We start from the raw sequence: 7840 nt of genomic DNA, 5'->3' as shown, positions 1-7840 counted from the left end.
TTAAAGGGAAACTGAAACACTTCTGGACAAAAAAACGAGTTATAGGTGACTTCTGGCGTATTTTTGTCCTGTGAATCTGAATATCGCTTTCGTTTTCCCCGAAGGTGTAACTAGACGCGAGAAAACACGAAAAACCTCAGAGCAGCCGTGACGTCGTACTAGGATCTTTGGGGCGCCAAGCACGTGTCGCTCGTGTGGGTGGCGCGTGCAATTGCAAGCTTGCCAGTTGTATTTTTCCACACTGACGCCAGTTGTGGCGTCTATTTCTGACCTTTTTTCAAATTCAAGAAAAAGGTCAGAAATAAATTTTACAAATTTATTTCTGACCTTTTTACAAATTCAATTTTCCGAAAACTCCCAGCATGACGTCACGCCCCGGGAAGGAGGGGCTTCAGCTGTACTTTAGAAATTAATTTCTGCTTCTCCATGCACCAGATTGAAAAAATAAACTCGATATTTGTGATCCTGGAGGCTATATCAAGACGATTTTGGTGTTCTTCCTCAAATACAGAACAGCTTCAGTTTCTCGTTAAGTCTTGCAATATGCAAAATTTAAGTCGACAGTTCCTGTCGTTTTTTTTTTTTTTTTTTTTAAATTTGATTTGCATTCTCTATTATGAATATCTCCTGTGTTAGCATTCTCGGAACCTTCATACTGAAAAGCAGCGTTTTGAAGGAACTGTGAAAAAAGGTTTTTGTTGGTCTTGTTTTGTTAACCTGTTAGTTTCCAGGTTGAAAATCTAATGACGACCATTTAGAGGCCTTGGTCTGTAGAGTGTCAGTTGGGGAAGTTTTGCTCTTTTTTTAGCCACTCATCTCTGCACCCCACCCCGTCTCGCCCCCCATTTCAGATTAATAGGATGTTGCGTGACATAGCCATATGCCTCCGTACAATCTGCACCTTAGCGTGGTAGCCAAACCCACAATCTCCACCTCTGTGGTGCTCTCTTTCTGTCACCTTTGAATTGCAGGCTGGTGAGGGACCCATATTTACACAAAGGAGACGCTCGCAAACTGCAGTGTTTGAACAGCACCTTGTGTGTAGCTAATATGCAAGATATTGGCTTCCCCTATTTCTCAGCTAATCTGTGTGATCTGACAATTCTCTTTACAGGTGCCATACAAAGTCGCACTCGTGCAGCGTGGACGCGGTGCAGAAGTGGCTGACGGCCAGGGAGGCGGGCAAGGGCAATAGAGTTAAAAAGACGGACACTCCACTGGTGGTTCCAACCGCCTTTGACGATGAGGGACACTCTGGCTGAGGAGCTAGCTGCTATGGATGCACGAGTCACAATAAAGAATGTCACGGTAAAGAACATTTTGTATGTTCCCTTCTTGTACTACCCACAATATGCATCTGGGCGACAGATGAATGGGACATGTCGTCTCAACGAGTATACAGTAATTGCCATGAGTATACTGTATACATGGAGAAAGTCAATTGTTCACACAGAATTGTTTCTTAAAATTGCACAAATACTAAACCGGCTTTTTTCAGTTCAAGTCCGAAAAACATGTTAAAAACGGTCAGCACCTATAAAAGATATGAAAACCAATAAAATGGTTTGGACTGAGAAATTTAGCATTTCCACGTTTAAGTCAATTTGATCTACTGAGAAGTTGGCTGTTCAAAAGTGCAGTAGGATGTCATTCCTGGGCTTTAAAGCCTGACACAGCTAGCATTCTGCTGGTTCTATGCTGGATACACTGAATGACGCATACGCTGGTGCTGATCCGCAATTTCGGAGGCACTGACCCGCAATTACGCTGGCACTGATCTGTTTTTACGCTGGGACTAATCCGCAATTGGACTGGCTCTGACCCGGAATCACGCTGGCACACTGATGGTTTCCTACCGTACCACCGGTTCCATGCCGGGGATCTGTGTCGGGAGCTCGCTGGGAACATCCCGTATTCCCGGCATCCCGGTTTCCCAATAAGGTCCCGGTACCGGCCGGATTCCGGCATTGGGCCCGGCCGATGTCGCCCCTTGGGGCGTTTCCGGTACTGGCCGGTATCGCTATCCCGGCAGGCCAATACCGCCCCATCCCCAACCCGGCGTGTTGTGCTACTTGGGTAATATTTAGAGAGCAGCTCTTAGACGCCCGTTTCCGGCTTGAGCGGCATCGCCGTCGCAGTCGCCGTCGGCGTAACCGCGGGTTGCATTATGGGAAACGTCCCATAATGCAACGCGCGGGTCTTACTTGTGACCCGCGCATTGCATTATGGGACGTTTCCCATAATGACGGCGTGTGTGACGTCATGAGGGTCCCGCGCGTTGCATTATGGGAAGCGTCCCATGATGCAACGCGCGGTCGGCGACGCCAACATCGCCGTCGGCGTAACCGCGCGTTGCGTTATGGAAAACGTCCCATAATGCAACGCACCGTCTCATTTGTGACCCGCGTATTGCATTATGGGAAGCGTCTCATGATGCAACGCTCGGGTCGGCGGCGCCAACGTCGCCGTCGGCGTAAACACGCGTTGAGTTATGGGAAACGTCCTATAATGCAATGTGCAGTCTCATTCGTGACCCGCGCATTGCATTATGGGACATTTCCTATAATGAAGTCACAATTGACGTCACGTGTGACGTCACAAGGGTCCCGCACGTTGCATTATGGAAAAAGTCCAATGATACAACGCGCGGGTCACTCGTGACCCGCGCGTTGCATCGTGGCGGCGAAACTTGCTTTCGATGAGTTGGGCATTTTTACTGCAGCACTGCGCTTCCGTAAAAATTTCCACATGTTCTCAACGGCAAGTCTCAGGGCTTAAGCGCGAGACACATGGGCGGCAGAGTCGTCCGATCCGACGTCCGATCCGACAGTCCGAACGCCGCTCCGAATTGCCGCACGCGACAGTTTGAGACACACGCTTCCGACCTTGCATGCGACACGACGATCCGTTCGGCTCTGCCCAGGAGATCCAAGCACTCCAGCGTAGGTTTGCGTTCAAAGATCTCTGGTCCTAGATTGACGGTTTAGCTTGCACGAGCGAAGTTGGGAGCTTGTTCTCGCTAGCGCGTGCATTCTCTGCCGGGGCCATCTATTTCGAATGGGTCAGCGGGATCCACGCGTCCGGCTTCCCGTCGCCCGTTCCGTTTTCTTATTCGTCCCGCCAGACCCAGTACGTCATCATGACGTTCGCGCTAGCTGTGCTGTCATTGGCTGGACGCATCCGACAATCCGTCCGCCGTACGAAACTATCTGGCGCGTTGGACGCACGTCGGATCGCCAATCCGACGTCTGATGCGACCAAATTTTTCGGATCAGGCAGTCGTATTGCCGGATCGGACGTCGGATCGGATGGTTTTTTCGCGCATGTGTCTCGCGCTTTACACAGGGGTTTAAAGAGCTTCTTCGACGAATGAGCACGAAAGAGTAGAAAACGTGTCTTGAGCATGTTGCCACCAGCCTCCGCAACGCTCCAAAAACGCGATTTTTCAACATGCAAAATCGCCGATCGGTGGCTTCACTCTCGCGCTGCAGCTGCAGCGACCAAGCGGGGATGCGCGATCCAGCCCTTTGCCCAGGCAGATGCCGAGCGCTCCGCGCAAGCGGTCGTTGAGCGGTCGGCCTCAGTAAGCGATCCACCCAGTTGCACGCGCTGCCACCGCTTTCATAGCGTCTGCCCTCGCTTTTTAACAGTTTCGGTTCAAAAATGTTGATTGTTACTACTTGATTAACGGTGACCCCGACGTTAAGACATAATTTATTTTTCCCTACAGTTATATAAACCCGATGAATCAATGTATTGTACTTTTGAATATATTGTACATTCGTGAAAAGTCAGATAATCGAAAACTCAAGCGGCGCATTCGGTCACGGCGTGATAGCATGAAAGGAAACTGCTCAATCGAAACCAAAACTGAGTGGCCAACTAGTTCCCAGAGGGCACTCCGTCGAAACGTCGCGTATTTCTTCCTGCCCCCGTTGTTTTTTTCTTTTTTTTTTTTTTTTAGAGTAGCACAGTAGCACAATTACATATTTGCGAATTCGTGTTTGGACTAGAACAGACCTCATCCAGCATCGAGCCAGCTGTTGATAGACTTTGCTAGAAAGCCGATCCAGCATCCAATCCAAAGCCGGACAAGGTGAGCAAACACAAATGGCGAGCGGGACGTTGGCGTGGTTCGCGGCATGGTTCAGGTACGGTGGCTCCAGGGTTGAAAAATTGTATGTGACCGTGGTGGCGAGTGAAAGCACTGCATGTAAATCTATGCGGGGCAGTAGTCGCTCGAAGTTACCGCCTGTGCTTTGATTTTGATGTTCGTGTTCTGTCGGTTTCGTCGTATGTAGGCCTAGTGAACCAACTTCCGCTCAACAACGCTTGCTGGTGGTTGACTCGACGGTGTTGACGGCCCTTCGCCGTATCCCGACGATCGTTTCGTCGGCATGTCCCGCAAGACGGAGTAGCCGTCAAGTAAGAGAAATTACGAGCAGCAGGAAAGGGATGCGGCCGCGTATTATTTCGTAGTGGCGAGCGGCGGCACTTTTCTGTTTACGTTCGCGCACGTTTTTGCATCGGCTTCTGCCCGTTCGTAGTGTAGATGCCCTTTGCCTTTCGTCGCATCGCGCTGTTTGCACGCTTCGAGCGCACCTTCGGGGCTCCCGGCCGAGTATGGACGAATGTCGCGCCGCTAGCCCGGCGAGACGGTGACCGGTCAGCGGCGGCCTCCGTGTGTTGTAAGCGTTGAAGTGAAATTAAGGGGGGGGGGGGGGGGAGGGAAGGGAATAGAGTTAATCGTGTACGCGCGCAAGGCGCATTTGTCACTGACTTGGGTTAGGGTGAGGGGAGAAGATAGAAGTAGGAGTCGGGCGTCAGGAGCGTCGTCTCACCGTCCCGCGAGCTCGTCATCCCATCGTCGCGCTTAATCCGTGTGTGTGTGTGTGTGTGTGTGTGTGTGTGTGTGTGTGTGTGTGTGTGTGTGTGTGTGTGTCTGTGTGTGTGTGTGTGTGTGTGTGGGGGGGGGGGGGGGGTTAGCACTGGTGGCTGGCACCGTGCGGTGTCCGGTGATCAAGGCGGTCTCCGGGGGCGACCGCGCCGTGTTGGTGGAGGCCTGCTAGCTCGCCGCGACGCTGCTGGCGGGGCATCGGGTTGTGCCGTCCGCGAGACGCTTGTCCGTTATTTCATTTATCCTTGCATCAGGTTTTAGATTATGGCGGTAACCTTGCATTGTTTGCCATACTTCGCAAAGTCGTAACAATTTTTCTACAGGCGACTCCTAGAGCCGCTCGTCAAATTTTGCGCCACGCAATACAACTTGTTTTTTTTTTTTCGACACAACATTTTTTTTGCGTTATAACTTAGCGGTATATCGAAACTTTCTGCTCGTAGCGCAATCGCACCAATGCTGAAAAATTCCGCACATACTGGCTAACTGTCATCTTCGTAAGCTCGGCTCGTTTTTCCGAGTTCACATCAAACAAAACTAGGTTCCTTGTACCGTTAAATATCGGGCAAGCGTGCACTCAAACTTTGGAAATAATCGCAAAAAAATGGGGGTTGGGTGCTTGTCCGGTCGTCAATTTTACATATAAATGTACTGTGCGTATTTCCTCAGATCTCACAAATTTGGTAATGGGCGCTTAATGTGGAATGGGCGGATGCACGGTATTCTACGGTATGTCCAGGCAGTTAGCGGCATCCTACGCCTTGGTAAGCACAACCGCGCATTGTGAAGTCCACCACCGGCATGGCACAGGGCCCTGTCCTTACCTAGCGTGCCGTCATATACAAGGAATGTATACTCCGTTCGCCCCTAAGCTGAGACTAGAATCTCCGCCTTCAGTGCGAGCTCGCTGGCTTCTGCAGTGCTTTGGTTGCGCGTGCCTGCGTGATCGCACTTGTGTTAGCAAGGGCAGAAAGCTTGCGTTGAAGGCCGAGCTTCTAGTCTCAGCTTAAAAATGAACGGAGTATAGTCGAAACTCCATTGCCATTGCTTGAAAAACTGGATGTTAATAAGCTATTTGCACGAAACCTCGGTATCATGAAACCGTTGCAAGTAAAAAGCTACAAAGCATGGTGTAAACAGATCTTTACGCGAAATGAGCACCGTTTTTCTCTTTTACTGCTACTTTTATTACTTGGCGTATACCGGAATGCGACGCCGTCGTGTTTCATTGTGGCCGTGCATGGGGATATAGCCATGGAGTTATTATAATATATGCTAAAGGTTGCGAAGACCTGAGAGTGTGAAGTAACTTGAATGAACATCATGTCTGACCACGCCTTTTATTCTAGTGAGGAGGAGTACTGTTCATCGAAGAGAATGACGAAATAACGGTGGCGTCCGTCCCTCTGTTGTGGTTCGACGTGAGTATGAAACAACGGCGGGTGGCCAAGCAAAATGCCTGAGGCGGACATCTTGTCTCGTGTGCGACCGGGCCAAGCACCAGACCCTGACTGGCTTCGTTCAGAGCATCAAGTTTGCAGAACTGCAGTAAGTATTATTTTGTACTGTTCCTTTTCATCTAAAGTCCTGATAATGTGCTAATATACGTTTTTGATCTGCCCTCTGTTAGCATGCTTGACCAGATTAGCTTGCGTGCAGTTGCTCAATTTAGTTAGCTCCATAATCTTCGTAGTGACACATGCACAATTACAGTAGTGACCGAGTCCTTCGCTGGTCACAAAACTTTCTCGTAATGCTGTGGGAAAGCATTGCATGCTGCCAAGAACGACCGTGGTGCTGTCCTACTCTGGAGAGGTTTTAGACGGACAGCTTAGATGCTTGTTTTTAGGTGCAGCAAGTTCGCTTCGGCGCCGTGCTGTGCAGCTTCTGTTTGTACCTTCAAATGTTGTACCAATGGCCCGATTTTGGTGTTTTGTGAGATTGAGATCTCGTCAGGCTTGTACTGAGGGAGCTGACCTTTCTTTAACAGACACGTCGCCTGCTAACGTGAGTAAATAGGGAGGGTTTGTCTGCCCTAGAGTGTCAGACGACGCCGTTGCGTCGTCTGCTACCAGAACCGAAGAAAGGTGGATCATCTGTTACACACTGTATGCTGCAAGTGAAACGATAGAAAACAAAGTTGTATTGGGAACTTCTGCTATTTAACAAGGGGCGCAATTGATGACCTGTGCTTTACTTGGAAGTGCCAATTCATTCTAAAGCGTCATATGCCTAGGTGCGAGGTATCATGTGACCACAGAGCAGCCGCTTGCAGCCAATTTCATTTTCTATACCAGGGCAAGTGTTCTTAATGGGATTCTCTCCCATTCTTGGACGGTTGATGGTTAAAAAAAGAGGCCGTCCTGAAAGCCCAGAAAATGGCAGTTCCAACAAGGGTACAGGCACCAAGCTAGGCCTAGTAGGCACGGACCTATATATCAGATTTTTAAACTGGTGCTTATCGCAGCCAAGCGCAGCGCGTCTCGCGTGCGTCGCCGACGAATCAGTATTTTTATTTCCTTTGATTGTCAAAAAACATCATAAAACTTTGTGGGAGCATTCATTTTGACCATACAAGCCAAAACTGTGAAGTTCTGAAAATTGGGGCCGTGTCTCCTTTTTAGAAAGTTTATTTGATTAACACATTTTTTAAATTAAATTTATGAATATTGCATACAAATTATAACGTCTCTTAAATTTTTACAAAAATTTGAAACACTCACTGTGTCTGGCAACTGTTCCAAAGCTACCCAAACCATCCGAAACACCTGAAGGTTCAAGCGTTCTTCTGAAACTTCCCGAAACCCAAGTTTCTGAAAAAGTTTCTTCGCATCATCAGTGCATAATGTTGATCAGCAAAATGGATAATGCTTTCTTATGCCTTGGTTACCTTGCAGCCTTCGACGCTCAGCTGCTTAGGCCGTGATAGACCTGCACATCCAG

The sequence above is a fragment of the Ixodes scapularis genome, unplaced genomic scaffold (genome assembly GCF_016920785.2).
Source record: "Ixodes scapularis isolate PalLabHiFi unplaced genomic scaffold, ASM1692078v2 PGA_scaffold2__306_contigs__length_199485367, whole genome shotgun sequence".
NCBI lineage: Eukaryota > Metazoa > Arthropoda > Arachnida > Ixodida > Ixodidae > Ixodes > Ixodes scapularis.
The sequence above is the reverse complement of the archived record's forward strand: the minus strand, read 5'-3'. Positions refer to the sequence as shown.